Here is a 17,579-nt window from a genome sequence, read left to right on the forward strand (position 1 = left end):
AAACAGAATCTGCCAGGGTCATCTTTGCCCTTATCTAGATCATCTCCCACTTTCTCCTCAATCTTATTTTGATTTCTGACTTTACCTCAACAGTTATTAGTGATTTTTCACATCAGTCTCTCACTCATGTAAGGATACTCCTGGCTCATAAACTACCTGGCCTCTCTACATTTGATATTTTTGACCAATCTATGCCTGAAATAATACATTCTTCCCCTGACTTTTGTGACTTCATAATCCTGATTTCAAGCGGTGCTTTCTTTTCTCAGCCTTTTAATAATTCATCTTTACCTGGTTTTTATTACTGTTTTAAGTTTTACCTACATAAGGGAAAGAAGAGAATAAGCTCTTCGAAGATTTTTTTAGTATATTATCCAACTAATTTTAGTCAACAACAAAATCAGAATCTTGAGGTTTTAATTTGCATTTCTTTCATTACTCATGAGGTTGAATAATTTTATTTTTTTTATCATTTGTTCCCATCTTTTCTTTTTACAGGTAAGATGGTTTTTAAATGATTTTTAAAGACTCTACACAGGGATCCCCGGGTGGTGCAGCGGTTTGGCGCCTGCCTTTGGCCCTGGGCGTGATCCTGGAGACCCGGGATCGAATCCCACGTCGGGCTCTCTGCATGGAGCCTGCTTCTCCCTCTGTCTGTGTCTCTGCTTCTCTGTCTCTCTCTCTGTGACTATCATGAATAAATAAATAAAATTAAAAAAAATAAAGACTCTACACATAGAGAAATTAGTTTTTGTCTGTCATAATAAGTGTTGCATATTTTGTTTATGGCATTTGCCTCCCATAGCAAAATTTTAATTTTCCTGTAATTTAATTTTTCAATCTTTTATTGTACTAGATTTTTGTTCTATCACCAGCAGTGTGTGACAGTTCCCGTTGTTCCATATCCTCATCTCATTTGATTGGCATTAATTTCTGCCAATCTGATACCTGCATAAGCTATTTCACTATGGTTAGTTTGCATTTGCTTGATTTTTTATGAGACTGAGTATATTTATCGGTCATTTGGATTTTCAAACCTGTGAAATGCCTGTTCACGTTTTTTTATCCATTTTTCTATGAGGCTATTTATCCTATTCTATGATTTTTGCACAAAAAATCTTTTTGAGATACTAGGTTTTTACCAGTTACACTTGTTGCAAATAATTTTCCACTTTTTTTTTAATTTTCCACTTTTTAAACTTGTTTTTCACTTTAACAAAAATATTTAATGTAGTTGAAATTATTATTTTTTCCTTTATATTTTTGCTTTTGATCAAATTTAAGAAATGATTCTCCCTAAGGTTTAAAGATAATCCCCTCTATTCTCTTCTAAAAGTTTTATAGTTTTGCCTTTTACCTTTAAGTCTTTAATGCGCCTGAAATTAATTTTTGTCTGAGATAAGTAAGAAGGGCTCAATATTTCCGTGTGAGTATAAAATCATGCTAGTATTTATTTGAAAGATCTTTCCTTTCCCTATATATCTATGGTATCTCTAACATAAACCAACTTTCCATATATGCACAAATTCTGGGCACTCTGATCTGTTGTACTGGTTGGTATCTTTCTGTATTCTTTTTTTTTATTAAAAAACATTTATTTATTTATTTATTCATTCATTCATTCATTCATTCATTCATTCATTCATTCATGAGAGACACAGAGAGGCAGAGACACAGGCAGAGGGAGAAGCAGGCTCCCTGTGGGGAAGCCTGATGCAGAACTCAATCCTGGAAGTCCAGGATCACACCCAGAGTTGAAAGCAGACACTCACCCAGGTGTCTGTATTCCTATACCAACACCACACCATGTTGTGAACCATGTTTGGACATAACCAAAAGAAAAGAAAAAACAAATCTTGTTCTTCTGAAACATCTTTGCTCTGACATGCATATTTTTAAATGTCTAATAAGAAATCTTGTTTAGGTTTTAATTGGAAGTTCACTGAACCTACTACTGATCAATGACACTGTTTTACTAGTCTTTCTATCTTGAACATGGGCTCTCTCTCCACTTATTCATGTCATTAATATCTTTCTATAGAGCTTTATTTTTTCCCATGAGGATATAACAGGTTTTAAAGAATTTATGCTAAGTTCTTAATAATTTTAAAATTACTACATATGCTATCTTTTAAAAAAATTTTCACTTATTCATTGCTAATGTTTAAAATGGCTTACAGGATGATAAAAATAATGACTAACATTCACCTGCAACACTTATTAGGAATACTTATTTAAGTGCTTTAGATACATATTGATCCATTTAATCATTGTATCCCTAGGAGATACCCTTTATTTTAAATTATGAAAAAAAGCATAAATTAAATAATGTGCCTAAGGGAATACAGCTAGACAGTATTTGTTGAATATGGAATTCAAAGCCAGGCAGTCTGGTATCAGAGTGAATGCACCCACTATGAGCAAAATGACCTTCAGTGAAACTGGTTTCTATACATTGACTCCTGGGGAACCTTGCTAAGCTCCTGTTAATTCTAACAATTTGTCTTCATAAACAACTATATCTTTTGTAAATGATGAAGGGCATATAACAATTTTCAGTTTATTTCTTTTTTCCAATTATTATACCATTTATTTCTTATGCTTGCCTTAGTGGGCAGGCTAGGAGTTCCAACATATGCCAAATATAAGTGATAATGTCAGATGCATTGGTCTTTCCCTAACTTCAAGGGGATGTTTTAAATATTTTAGAACTGGATAAATTCTATTTTTTTGAAAGACCTGCTATATCAGGTTAAATCTTCCTGGGTATAAAATTCTAGACTGACTGCCATTTTCTGTTGGCACTCTTAAGCTATTATCCCACACTACTTACTGCCATCCACTGCTTCTATTAAGAAATTGCCTCCAATCTAACTGCCACTCATTTATGGGCAAATCTTTTTTCTCTGACAGCTTTTGAAGATCTCTTTGTCTCTGGTGTTCTTCATTTTCATTATAACATTCTAGTATAAGCATATCATGGACTTCTTGTATTTAATTTTTGGTATCTTTGACATTTATGTGAAATTCTTGGCAATGTTATCTTTGTACTGTTGTGGTATTGCTCCATTTCCTTACAACTTTTAGTTACCTATGCTCAAATCTCTACCTTTATTCTTCATGCTTCTTAACTCCTAATTCATATATTTCATTGCTTTTTCCTAGGTTGCATTCTCAATAAACTTGATTTAAAATCACTAGTTGAGGGCAGCACAGGTGGCTCAGTGGTTTAGGGCTGCCTTTGGCCCAGGGCCTGATCCTGGAGACCTGCGATCGAGTCCCGCATTGGGCTCCCTGCATGGAGCCTGCTTCTCCCTCTGCCTCTCTGTGTGTGTGTGTGTCTCTCATGAATAAATAAATAAAATCTTTTAAAAAAAATAAAATCACTAGTTGATTTAACATACACACATACTAAAAAAGGAGTGATATAATATCTGGGTTGTCTGCTTTAAAATTATCCAGTTTAGGGATCCCTGGGTGGCGCAGTGGTTTGGCGCCTGCCTTTGGCCCATGGCGCGATCCTGGAGACCCGGGATCGAATCCCACGTCGGGCTCCCGGTGCATGGAGCCTGCTTCTCCCTCTGCCTGTGTCTCTGCCTCTCTCTCTCTCTGACTATCATAAATAAATAAAAAAATTAAAAAAAAAAGATTTTAAAATTATCCAGTTTATAATTGCTAAAGCTTGAAAATGGTATCTGGGGTTCATTATAGTATTCTGTTTTCATATATGTTAGAATTTTCCAGAATAAAAATAGACGTATAAGAGTGTTCAGCTAAGTGTGCATAAATTATCTTTAAAAGAAAAAGATACTATTAATTGCCTATGAAGAAAGGAATAATAAGTGATTTAGAAATAGGGTGGAGAGCGATTTATTAGTTTATATCTTTATTACCTTCATTTTTATCTTCATAATTTATAAACTCTTAAAAACAAAAATAATCTCACTATTGTAACAAAAAACATAAAATACCTAAGCATAAGAAATGGTCTGGGCTAACAGGAATACTTCTAAAAAACTGAGGGTCGGGATCCCTGGGTGGCGCAGCAGTTTGGCGCCTGCCTTTGGCCCAGGGCGCGATCCTGGAGACCTGGGATCAAATCCCACGTCGGGCTCCCGGTGCATGGAGCCTGCTTCTCCCTCTGCCTGTGTCTCTGCCTCTCTCTCTCTCCCTGTGTGACTATCATAAATAAATAAAAATTTAAAAAAATAAAAATAAAAAAATAAAATAAAAAACTGAGGGTCATAAAAAATTTGCTGAAAGGGGGAACAGGCATACTTTATTTTTGAGGAATACTTACTACTGTGGATATGCAAAATCTTCCTATATTAAGTCCGTGAAGTTGATTCAATCTTGAAGTTGACAAAAATAATACTAAAGGTTATAAGATGGGCCGCCCGGGTGGCTCAGCAGTTGAGTGCCTGCCTTTGGCCCAGGGCATGATCCTGGAGACCTGGGATCAAATCCCACATTGGGCTCCCCGCATGGAGCCTGCTTCTCTCTCTGCCTGTGTCTCTGACTCTCTCTTTCTGTGTTTCTCATGAATAAATAAATAAAATCTTTTAAAAAAATAAAGGTTATAAGAAAAAGAAACATAAGGCAATTCTGAGAAAGTAACTGAAGGAAGAAAATTGGCACTATTAAATATTATAATTTATTTAATAATTACAGCAATTTTAATTAACTGGGTTATACTATCATTCAATTAAATTCAGGTTTTATTTAATAAGAAAGAGGATAGTAAGTAATAGGCAACTGAAAACTTTGGTTATTGAGACAAAAATAAACAACAGAACACCATAGTCAGAAAAAAGGGCAAAAAATCCCCAAGATTTTGAAGATGTTAATATTGGTATTTCAAATCAGTGGGGAATCAGGATGCATTGGTGGCTCAGTGGCCGAGCGTCTGCCTTCGGCATAGGGCATGATCCTGGCCTGGGGATTGAGTCCCGCATCGGGTTCCCTGTGAGGAACCTGCATCTCCATCTGTCTGTGTCTCTGCTTCTTCTCTGTGTCTCTCATGAATAAATAAAATCTTAAAAAAAAAAAGTGAGGAATCCATCATATTTAAACAGTAACTAGCCATATGGAAAACAAAGACACAAAAGTTAAAACTACAACGAAGTGTATTTTTTCCATACCCCTTAGAGGATAAAATATTAAAGTCTGACAATATTAAATGCTGAAAAAGGTACAGAGCAACCAGAACTCTCATACACTTCTGGTGATTGTGTAAACTGGCACAGTCACTTTAGAAAAAACAATCAGCTATTATCTTTTAAGGTTGAAGATGTGCATTATCTTCTGACTAGCAACTCCATTCTCTAGGCATCAACACTCAAGCAACAATTCACAAAGTGTGATCTGAAAACTTCTGAGGGTCCCCACAAGAGCATTTCAAGGTGTCAGCAACTACGTATCTGTGAGGTCTTATTTCTTTATATTCTTCAATCAAAACAACAGAAATCGCAAAAGACTAAATGCAGAAGCAGGTATGAGAATTCACCTGACTTCTATTAAGCCTTATTTGCAATAATGAAAAACAACAGCACTGTTCTGTGGGAAGTAGTTATTTTTTACTAAAATATTATTTATATTAATACATGATGGATGTGTTATTATTTTTAAATGAAAAAATTTCTGGATTTTAACTTGATACAGTAAATATCAATAGATGTAACCCCATCAACAAAAGTTCTTTAGGTCTTAAATTTGAAGGGCAATGAAAGGGATCCTGTATAAAGAATATATTGGTTTTGTCCTGGCAAAGAGCTTCAAAAAACCTTGGAATTTCCTGAAGGAGTGACTTTGTTTTGCTAAAAGGTGACTCATGGTGGGACCCTACATAGCTTCAAAATGAGGGTTGGTCACCAGAAAGAGACGTTTGTGATTAGAGAGTTCGGACTTTTCAGTTGTTCTATCGGGGAAAAGGGCTGGAGAATGAGTTTAGCCACATGTCCAATGATTTAATCAACTGTGCCTCCTAAATGGAGCCCCAATAAACACCAAACACTAAAGCTCAATAGAGCTTATGGCTTGATAAACACACTGATGTGCTGGAAGGGATGATGCTTCTGGACTTCATGGAGAGAGGTCATTGAAGCTCTGTGTTCAGGAACCTCCAAGACTTTATTCTATGTATGTCCTTTGTCATAAAACTGTAGTTTTAAGTGCAGTGCTTTCCAGAGTTCTGTGTGAATTATTGAAGCTGAGGGGTCCATGGGAACCCTTGAATATGTAACCAGTTGGCCATAGGTGTGGATGGCTTGGGGAACCCACTTGCAACTAGTATCCGAAGTAAGGGAAGTTCTGTGGAAGACTCAGGTCTTGTGGAGTCTGCCACTCAGTCCAGGTGTGAGAGCTTTTGTGGTTGTGTGTGTTTAGAGGGGGTAAGGCAAAAAGAAAGAGGGGGAGAAAGGGAGAAAGAGAGAAGGGGAGGAGGGACAGAAAGAAAAAGAGAATCCCAAGCAGTCTCCACGCCCAGTGCAGAGCCCAACGTGGGGCATGATCTCACAACCCTGAGATCATGACCTGAGCTGAAAACAAGAGTCAGATGCTTAACCAACTGAGCCACCCAGGCGTCAGTGGTTAGTGTTTGAACTGGACTGCATTACACTACAGTTAAGGTGGAAACAGCAAATTTTAAAACCCAAATCTCTGAGAACTATTACCCCAGAGACGCTCTCATTCATGTATACCTAAAGGCAAGTAGAAGAGTGTTCAAAGCAGCACTGTTACTGAGTAACTGAAATGTCCACTGCTGACCACCAGAGTGGATAAACTATAGTATATAATACATCAGGAAATATAACACAAGTGAAAATGAACTACAGCTATATGAAACAATGTCAAAACACACTGGAAAGATTAAAGTATGATGCCATTTATATAAAGAAAGTAAAACTGAATAATTTAGAAAAGAAGAAATTGGGGAACTTAGATGGCACAGTCAATTAAGCATATGACTCTTGGTTTTTGGCTCAGGTTGTGATCTCAGGGTTGCAGGATTGAGTCCCATGTTGGGCTCCATGCTCAGTGTGGAGTCTGCTTAAGATGCTCTGTCCCTCTCCCTTTACCATTCCCTGTGTACTCTCTGTAAAGTAAATAAATAAATCTTTAAAAAAAGAAAAGAAGAAATATGATAGCAAGCAAGTCATCAGCTTGGTGTATAGCAACCTTGGTTAGTTTCAACAAAAGTTTTTCAATTCTATACCAGATGAACAACTAAGTGAGGCTAGAAAAAAAAATACATACAGAAGAAGGATTTAGACAAATTTGTGCTTAACAGATCTACAGAAATATTCTCCTCCTCATCACTCATTCATGGGGTTTCATTATATACCCATGATTGATGACTGATATAATTATCATATCATTTCCAGAAAACAATTTTTTCAAATTTCAATGTTGTTTAATTAGGACATTTATTAAAATTAGTAAGAAGTTGAAATAAATAAAAAATTTAAAAATCAACTGAATTTTAATGTACTCTATTATCTCCCGCACCAAAGATTACAATTAAGTTGATAGGTCTTGTATCAAATGCCAATCTACAACAGAAAAAATACAAATGTGTTAAACAACTGAATGGCAGCTAAATGCTGTCAAAAACAAAGAAAATGTGACCACCAAAAACTTACTATTTTCCAATAATTCCAATACTTTCCATTTACCATTCCATACTTTAACTATTACACTTTATAAATTTCTTAAAGTATCATACTGGCACTCATCCTGAACTAATATCCAGCCTATTATGACAAAACAGGTCTAATGTTTCAGGGGGAATTTGTACAACCAGAATTATATTAAAATTTGGCTTTAAATAATTTATTTGAGTTTAACATTTTTTATCAATCTGAATTCCTAACTTTATTAAGGAAGTAACCATAAATTTAAAAATAGTAAAAAAATAAAATAAAATAAAATAAAAATAAAAATAGTATTAATTAGATTCTGTTCATCCTAACTGGAAACATCTCAATGTTTTAAAATTAATTGATCTCATGATATGTAGAGATGGTGAGATCAAATCTCTAATCAGACCACTGCTAATAGATTATGTCAACAAAGGATACTTTGACCAAATATTGTTTCTTTGATAGTTTTGGCTATAATCACCACTGAATATGGAATTAGTATAAATAGAGATAGGAATTGTGCAACCAGAATGCAGTGTTCTTACTGGTAAGACTAAAGTTTCATAACTCAGGTAACACCAGGAAAAAGAGGGCTAGGGTAGAAAGTTATAGAAGCTTTAGCTCTTTTACCCTGCCTGGCTCACATAATATTGGTACATGGGTAAGAGAAAATCTTTTAAAGGTAGGCAAGGTCTAAGATACATGTATATATTTAACATACACCCTTTCCTAGAAAGCTACTGGAAGATGTGCTTTGGGGGAAAAAAAAGACTGAATCTAAAATGGGATTAAAAAAATGAATGGATACAACATAGGGCAGTAACCCTAGGATGGATGAGGTTAACACACCATTTCTAGGAAGCAGGGAAATGGAAGACTCAAAAAAAAAAATTCACCATACACTCGAAACTAATATAACACTGTATATCAACTACAATTTAAAAAAAAAAGAGAATTCTCCAGATTAAAAAAAAGAAAAAGGAACTTATATATCTTAGCACTCAAAAAACCATTACTGACAAGTACCAGCACATTTGCAGAAGAAAATATTAGATTTATAGAAAAACAGGCTACAAAAGCATTTATTAGTTCTAAGGAAAAAATTATAGACAGCCAAAGATTTATCTATTTGAGAAACAGAGAAAGAGAGAATGCACATGCGTGAGCAGAAGGTGCAGAGGCAGAGGGGAGGAGAATCTCAAGCAGATTGCACTGAGTGCGGAGCCTGACACAGGGCTCCATCTCATGACTCCAAGACCATGACCTTAACCAAAACCAAGAGTTGGACACTTAACTTATGGCACCACCCAGGTACTCCTCGTGGAAATAATTTTGAATGTGTTCCCTCTATTCCATTATTTATAAGATTTTGAAGATTTTGATAAAGATTGTCATTAATTCTGTTTTTAAATGTTTGGTAGAATTCACCAATGAAAACATGTGGTCTTGGGTTTTTCTGTGCTGGGAGATTATCAACTTTCATTCTTGTTATTGGTCTAAGACTTCCTATTTCTTGGATTCATGGTTCAGTCATGGTAATCTGTGTGTTTTTAGGAATTAACTATTTTTCCCCCTAAGTTATTTGTTAGTATATGATTTTTTTTTTTCAGTTTTTAATTTTTTTAGTACTCTCTACACCCAATGTGGAGCTCAAATTCACAACCTTGGGATACCTTGGTGGCTCGGTGGTTAAGCATCTGCCTTGACTCAGGGTATGATCCTGGAGTCCCAGAATTGAGTCTCACATCAGGATCCCTGCATGGAGCCTGTTTCTCCCTCTGCCTATGTCTCTGCCTCTCTGTCTCTGTGTCTCTCATAAATAAATAAAATCTTAAAAAAAATATTCACAACCTTGAGATCAAGAGTCATACGCTCTTCTGACTAAACCAGCCAGGTGCCCCAGTATATAACTATTTATAGTAATCTGTTATTATAGTATATACTTCTGTGATTTCTGTTGTATTGTTTTCTCTTCCATTTCTCACTGGTTTTTGAGTCTTCTCTTTTTTTCAGATTTTATTTTTAAGTAATCTCTATACCCAGTGTAGGGCTCAACCTTACAACCTCAAAATCAAGAATCATATGTTCTATGGACTGAGTCAGCCAGGCACTCTTCTTTGTCTTAGTTAATATAAAGTATTGTCAATTTTATTTTATTTTTTAATCATTATAGAACAGATCAGTATCTTTAAAAAAAAATATTTTATTTATTTATTCGTGAGAGACACACACACAGAGAGGCAGAGACACAGGCAGAGGGAGAAACTGGCTCCATACAGGGAGCCCGACATGGGACTTGATCCCGGGACTCCAGGATCAGGCCCTGGGCTGAAGGTGGCCCTGGGCTGAAGGCGGCCCTAAACCACTGAGCCACCCGGGCTGCCCAATTTTATTTATTTATTTTTTAAAAAACTGGTCATCACGTTCAATGTTATGTTATTGTTTACCTGGGTCTCTATTTTATTTATTTCTGACTTTCCTTTGTTATTTCTTTCCTCTACTAAATTACAGCTAAGTTTCTTCTTTCCCTAGTTCCTATCTTTTAAATAGTGCCAACATAAATGGTTACATATTTGTAGTGAAATAAGATCCCAAGAACGTAATATAAAATTTCAAGTTGGGTATGAATGTATAGTACAATCATTCACGACACTCTTTAGCAATAGTGGGCATTTCAGGGGAAAGGAAATCTAAAACCTTAGGAAAATTATTAATGAAGTAAGAGACCAGGAGGAAATTTAGCTTCGATCATGATACAAAGTATGGCAAAAGCAGCTGGAAAAAAAAAAAAAAACCAACAACAATGATTAAAGATAAAGAGATTATAATGAAGCTAAAAAAGCACAACAGGAAAGATGGAATGGGAGACACATCAAGAAAAGAGATCATAGTCAAAAAAGTAAAGAGGGGGATCCCTGGCTGGCTCAGTGGTTTAGCGCCCAGGGTGCGATCCTGAAGTCTCGGGATCAAGTCCCGCGTCGGGCTCCCTGCATGGAGCCTGCTTCTCTCTCTGCCTGTGTCTCTGCCTCTCTCTCTCTCTCTCTCTCTCTCTCTCTCTCTGTCTATCGTGAATAAATAAATAAAATTAATAAAAAAAAAAAGTAAAGAGGGGTGCCAGTCAGTTGAGCATCTGACTCTCGATTTCAGCTCAGGTCTTGATCTTGCAGTTTAAGTTCAAGCTCTGCGCTGCCTACTTAAGAATAAAAAAAAAAAAAAAAAAAAAAACAAGGGAGGAGGAAGATGGCAGTGGAGTTGCGCGTTTCCCAGGAGGAAATTAAGAAGGAGCCGGAGAAACCAATCAGGAAAAAACGTGCCTGCTACTGCTGCATATTTTCACCACCAATACCGGCCGCCACCACGGAATGGATGAGTTTTCCCGTGGAAACATGCCGTCCAGCGAGTTGCAGATCTACACTTGGATGGATGCAACATTGAAAGAACTGACTAGTTTAGTAAAAGTCTACCCAGAAGCTAGAAAAAAGGGCACACAGTTCAATTTTGCAATTGTTTTTACAGATCCTAAAAGGCCTGCCTATTGAGTAAAGGAAATTGGCAGCACCATGTCTGGGAGGAAGGAGACTGATGACTCCATGACCCTGCAGTCACAGAAGTTCCAAATAGGAGACTGTCTGGACATAGCAATCACAACTCCAAATCGGGCACCACCTCCTTCAGGGTGCATGAAACAATATTAAGTTTTATTTACTATTTCCTGAATTAATATTTTTCAATTAGTTATGTAAAATAAATTCTTTTTCCTTCCCTCAAAAAAAGAGGGTTAAAGTGTCTGCAACACTAGCACAGTGGCTAGTATTGGTTTCTGGTAATGAAGAGTTTCCAAGTGGTAATGAAGCATTACACTGAGGAAACCAAGAGCAGAAAGGTCCAGGCCCATGGAGAGGAATCGGGTGATGACAGAAAATTGGAAGGAGAAATTTCTTCTGGATGCCATAATAAACAAATAGAACACTTAGAAAATATGAATAGGGGATCCCTGGGTGGCGCAGCGGTTTGGCGCCTGCCTTTGGCCCAGGGCGCGATCCTGGAGACCCGGGATCGAATCCCACGTCGGGCTCCCGGTGCATGGGGCCTGCTTCTCCCTCTGCCTGTGTCTCTGCCTCTCTCTCTCTCTCTGTGACTATCATAAATAAATAAAAATTAAAAAAAAAAAAAGAAAATATGAATAGAATACCGGAGGAATTTTCAAAGCTCTCCAATTGGTGAGGCTGAACTAACATAAAAGAGCAAGGTCATAATCAAAAGGATTATGATCTGGGACGCCTGGGTTGCTCAGTAGTTAAGCATCTGCCTTTGGCTCAGGGCGTGATCTTGGTGTCCTGGGATCAAGTCCCACATCAGGCTCCTTGCATGGAGCCTGCTTCTCCCTCTTCCTATGTCTCTGCCTCTCTCTCAGTGTCTCCAGTGAATAAGAAAATAAAATCTTTTTAAAAAAGGATTGTGATCTATAGCATGAGAAGAAAAAAAGCTCATACAAAAAAAAAAACATATAGCATAATGATTCAAAGGTTAACACCTAAGTTTACACAAATAGATTTTCAATAAAGTCTTAAATTAGAGAGGGGTGACTGAAGAGGTAAAAAAATATGTTGTTTTTCATGGACTAGAAGCTTGTAACCCCTTGAAGGAGCAGAGAATGCCCCTAAGCTGCTATCAGTAAAATCTAGTAATTTTTTTGTTTCACTTACAGAATGTTACTGATTTTTGTCTATCAATTTGGGCAGCAGCATCTGGCTGAGTGTCAGATCATACTGACCATACTGATTTCAGATTCAGTATCTATTTAGCCATTATTACATGACACGCATCCCATTAGATACATTTATAAGTTATCCACCAAAGGTTTACATGTCAAAATTTCGTGAACACATGCATTTATTTTTTATTGTTTTATTTTCTGGGAGAGAGAGAAAGGCACAAGTTGGGATGGGAGGGGGGAGAGGGAGAGAGAGAATCCCCATGGAGCCTGATGTAGGACTCAAAATCCCACAACTGCAAGATCATGACCTGAGCCAAAACCAAGAGTTGGATGCCCAACTAAGCACCCAGGCACCCCTACACTTCATGAACACATACATTTAAGAAAGCACAATTTCATCACAGTAGTGACTCTGCAAGTTCTATCCTTGTCAAGTTCTTGAGGTTTGGTTTAGGAGGAGAGAGGGATGCCAGAACAATGATAATCACAAGTTGTTGACTTTTTTTTTTTTTAACTGTCTCTTAGGACACCTGGCTGCCTCAGTGGGTAGAACATGTGGCTTTTGATCTTGAGGTTTTGAGTTTGAGCCCATGTTGAGTGTAGAGATTGCTTAAATAAGTAAGTTAAAAAAGGGATGACTGGGTGGCTCAGTGGTTGAACGTCTGCCTTCGGCTCAGGTAGTGATCCTGGAATCCTGGGATAGAGTCCCACGTTGGGCTCCCTGCATGGAGCCTGCTTCTCCCCCTGCCTGTGTCTCTGCCTGTCTCTCTCTCTCATGAATGAATAAATAAAATACTTAAAAAAAAAAAGTAAGTTAAAAAAAAACCTGCTCAGTCTTATACACAAAAGGTAGAAATTATTTAATAAAAAATGTTTCTAGATCATCTCCATCTTCTTCTATAAAATTAGTGGAAAATTTAACAGAGGAAGCTCATAAAGTTTTATTTTATTTTAAATTTTATTTATGATGGACATTAGGACTATCTTATTTCTTTTCTGATCATCTTGTTTATTCTGTCACTGCCAAATCTCAGAATCTTTTAGAAAGAGCACCATGTGGAGATTATCAAATGCTTTTGGAAAAGATGAGCCATCTGTTGAGTCCTACTTCCCTGGAGGCCATTACTGTGAATCAGAGACAAGGGCTTATAATAACTACACAGTAATTCCAGTAGCTACCTGGACTCACTCACAGAAAACAAGGAAGATTAAAAAAAAAAAAAAAAGCCAACATAACTCCCAAGAGAACAGTTCTACTCTGTCAATAGGTTTCTTAGGTTTAAAAGATTTAGACAAGTAGAATCTGTGTGCTTCTGAAAATCAGTGCCCATGTCAACCACTTCTCTAGAAATATGTGCTATATGAAAAGAAAATTCATACATTAGAATATACTATTTATCTAACCTCCTAGAAATTTATTTTAAAAAACTATATTAATTTGAACTACTAGGGAAAAATAAAATCTTACTACCTAAGGCTGAATGTAATAAATACATTATGAAATGTTAAATAAAAATCTGTGAATTATCAAATAAAAATTAAGAGCTCTCAGATTTGTTTTGAAGATGTTGCTAAGATTGAACAAGCAATTTTTTCCCCAAATGCAAAAAGTCTGGAACTGATCACATTGGCAGAAAAATATCTTGAATCCTCAGGCCCAGTTACAAGTAGCTGAGGCTGACCTGGCTATATAGCGTTCACTGTGACTTAACAATCCAACTTCTCATTTTCTTTTCAAATTGTCTTTACAAAATTAGCCTGAAAAAGAATGTTTTTGAAGTATTTATGATACAGTAAAGAAAGGGCTCTGTTCAAGAAGTCTGCAGACATGGGTTTCTTGTCCTGATTCTGCTGCTCACTAAATGTCTACTCTTAATCTTTACTTTTCTCATCTGTTTCAGTAACACTTAAATCTGTATTGTAAACTATAAAATGTTTTGCTTCCTCCTTTACCTATATCTCTTTCTACCACTTTCAGGCTTTGTTTTCATTTTCTCTGTGGTTCCACATATAGGCATATGCAAGAAACTGTACAGCATATATAAGTCCATGTCATAAAAATCTAACAGCTTCATAAGTTAGAGCCTTGATAACTCTCCTAACTTTTAAACTACTTAGACAACTTATTTCCTTAGAGTACTTCTGTCTCTGACTATGGCACTTTTATTTTTTAAATGTCAACAGTTGGTCCAATTTCCATCCTCTGATATGTTTTGTTTTTAGAATCAACCAAATATCATTTAAAACCCATCTGATTAATATGTGGGTGACCAAATTTGACAATGCTACTTTTGATTAAAAATGGAGCAAGGAAAGAAATCTGGCTACAAAATAACTAAGTTTCGTATTCTTTTTAAGTAGTGGTTCAAAGGCAGTTCCAAATCTCGAATAACATAAATGCTCTAAGCAATATCTGCATATTGGTCTGACTTCCCAATTTAGTTAATAAAAAATTGAGTACTTATGGTAAGTTAAGGTCAATTTTGTTTGGGCCAATGTTCTCCCCTGGACTATAATTTACCCATTTTTCAATCTTAAGCTCCAATCACAAATCCTCATAAAATAAGTACCCAATAAATATTTACTGTAAAGGACACTTTAAAAGCATTCCTCCAAAATGTGAAAGACTACACATATCCCTCATGTATCTTTTTTTTTAGAGATTTTATTTATTTGTTTGACAGAGAGAAGGAGGAGAGAGTGAGAGAGAGAGACCACAAGCAAGGGGAGTGGCAGGCAGAGAGAGAGGCAGCCCCCTGCCAAGCAGAGTGCCCAATGCGGGGCTTGATCCCAGGGCTCCAGGATCAGGACCTGAGCCAAAGGCAGATGCTTACCTGAGACATAGGCATCCCCCTCATGTATCTTTTTTATTGCCAAATTATTTACAAGTCAACTGTAAAGCAGATTACTGACAGTGAGTTGAAAAAAATCAATACAGCATTATAAGTAACAGCAATAGCAAAACCATTATTTGAAATACTTACCACTCTTCAATGCAATCTACCATCATACAGTTATGATCAGGATTCAGTCCATACATGAAAAATGACAAAGGAATACCTACAAAAAAGAAAAAGGAAGACATGAAGAGAATTATGGTCAGAAGCTCCCTCCAGAACAAGCACTTTATTGTCCATTCCACTTTTTTCCTCCTGATTTCCGCTTTCCTTTTAGTCCTCTTTCATTTGTGAGGAGGAAGGGGTCTGTTTTCCACATGTCTCAGTGCCTTCTCTATAACATCCTTGCATTCTTTTCTCCTCTCTCATTCCTCTTTCTGATTGTCTTTCTCCTCTCTTCAGTACATTCTCATCTGCTATTCAGAGTCAGGTCACCACTTTTACGTTGTCATCCAGTACACAAAATGACATTGTGACACAGCAGATGAGCTTGTTCTTGAATTTTTACATATAGCAAAAGACACTGAACACTAACACTGACAGTTTTATACCAAAATTTTAATTAAGTCATTATAACAGTTGTGGTACATGCTATGCACCATCTAGGTACTTTATATACAGTATCTCATTTAATCTGCACTGATTGGTAGCAGTATTTCCATTTTTTCAGATGAGAACAGAGAGATTCCCAAAGTTTAAGAAACTTGCTAAGGTTATCCAATTGCTTAGTTGGTTTTCAACTCCCCCTAGGCTTGATGTCTGGGTTCTAAACCACTGGACTATCCAACCATTTCTTAAGTTTCTTTTGGAGACATTTAAGCTGTAACTGTATGCAACATGAAAACACAATTATATAATTAGCTGAATCTTAATGATCTGTTATAATCAGCTTCACATTTATGTGTTGATTTCAGGATAACAGACTTTTGGCTTGATTTCAGGATACTACTACTGGTTATGTAATATCTATATGATACTATTTCCTTTTTTTTTAAAAAAATTATTTATTCATGAGAGGCAGAGTCATAGGCAGAAGAAGCAGGCTTCCCAAACCTGCTTTCCTGTGGGAAGCCTGATGCAGGACTCAATTCCAAGACCCCAGGATCACAAGCTGAGCCGAAGTCACATACTTACCACTGAGCCACCCAGGTGGCTATATGATACTATTCCATACATTAAAATGCTGCACATCTTGGGGTGCCTGGGTGGCTCCGCTGGTTCAAGCACATGCCCTTGGCTTAGGTCATGATCTCTGGGTTCTGGATGGAGCCCCGAGACAGACTCCCTGATCAGTGGGGAATCTGCTTCTTCCACTCCCTCTGCCCCACCCTACTCATGCTAGCTCTCTCAAATAAAATCTTTTAAAAAAATTTAATGCTACACATTCTTTTTTTTTTTTTTATGATAGTCACAGAGAGAGAGAGGCAGAGAGGCAGAGACACAGGCAGAGGGAGAAGCAGAAGCAGGCTCCATGCACCGGGAGCCCGACATGGGACTCGATCCCGGGTCTCCAGGATCGCGCCCTGGGCCAAAGGCAGGCGCCAAACCGCTGTGCCACCCAGGGATCCCCAATGCTACACATTCTTTAAGAAAACTATTTTTGGGGTTACCAAGTGGCTCAGTTGGTTAAGCATTTGCCTTCAGCTCAAGTCATGATCTCAGGGTCCTGGGATTGAGACCCACATTGGGCTCCCTACTCAGCAGGGAGTCTCCCTCTCCCTCTGCCTGCTACTACTCCCCGTGCTCTCTCTGTCAAATAAATAAAACCTTAAAAAGAATTTTTTTAAAAAGTATCTTTTTATTAGTGAAACATCCAGCAAAACTTTGGACTCCTAATTCTAGAGTTCTTCTTTTCTCCAAGTTAAGCATTCAAAAAAATAAAAAAGATATTATTTTTTTAAAGATTTTACTTATTTGAGAGAGAGAAAGAGCGAGCACAAGTGGGGAAGAGGGGCAAAGGGAGAAGGAGAAGCAGACTTCCACTGGGCAGCAGTCCAACTCGGGCTCAATCCCAGGACCCCAAGGTCATGACCTGACAAAAGGCAGACACTTAACCAACAGAGCCACCCAAGTGCCCTGAAAAAGGTATTTAAAATAGACACTGTAGATTTACTTTTGAAAAGATCACTACTACTCATTTTAAAACTGTATAAAAACAAAAGAATAGGGATCCCTGGGTGGCACAGTGGTTTGGCGCCTGCCTTTGGCCCAGGGCGCGATCCCGGAGATCCAGGATCGAATCCCACGTCGGGCTCCCGGTGCATGGAGCCTGCTTCTCCCTCTGCCTGTGTCTCTGCCTCTCTCTCTCTCTCTCTCTCTCTCTCT

The 17,579-nt window shown here is 37.3% G+C and overlaps 1 protein-coding gene and 1 pseudogene across 1 annotated transcript in view; one reads left to right on the top strand and one right to left on the bottom strand.

Annotated features, from left to right (window-relative positions):
• Positions 1–17,579, bottom strand: part of TEX15 (testis expressed 15, meiosis and synapsis associated) — an 85,271-nt gene that overhangs the window by 55,212 nt on the left and 12,480 nt on the right. The gene's annotated exons all lie outside the window — the stretch shown is intronic.
• Positions 10,878–11,335, top strand: LOC129515680 (histone deacetylase complex subunit SAP18-like; annotated as a pseudogene).

Source organism: Nyctereutes procyonoides, unplaced genomic scaffold (assembly GCF_905146905.1).
Source record: "Nyctereutes procyonoides isolate TBG_1078 unplaced genomic scaffold, NYPRO_anot_genome, whole genome shotgun sequence".
Classification (NCBI taxonomy): Eukaryota; Metazoa; Chordata; class Mammalia; order Carnivora; family Canidae; genus Nyctereutes; species Nyctereutes procyonoides.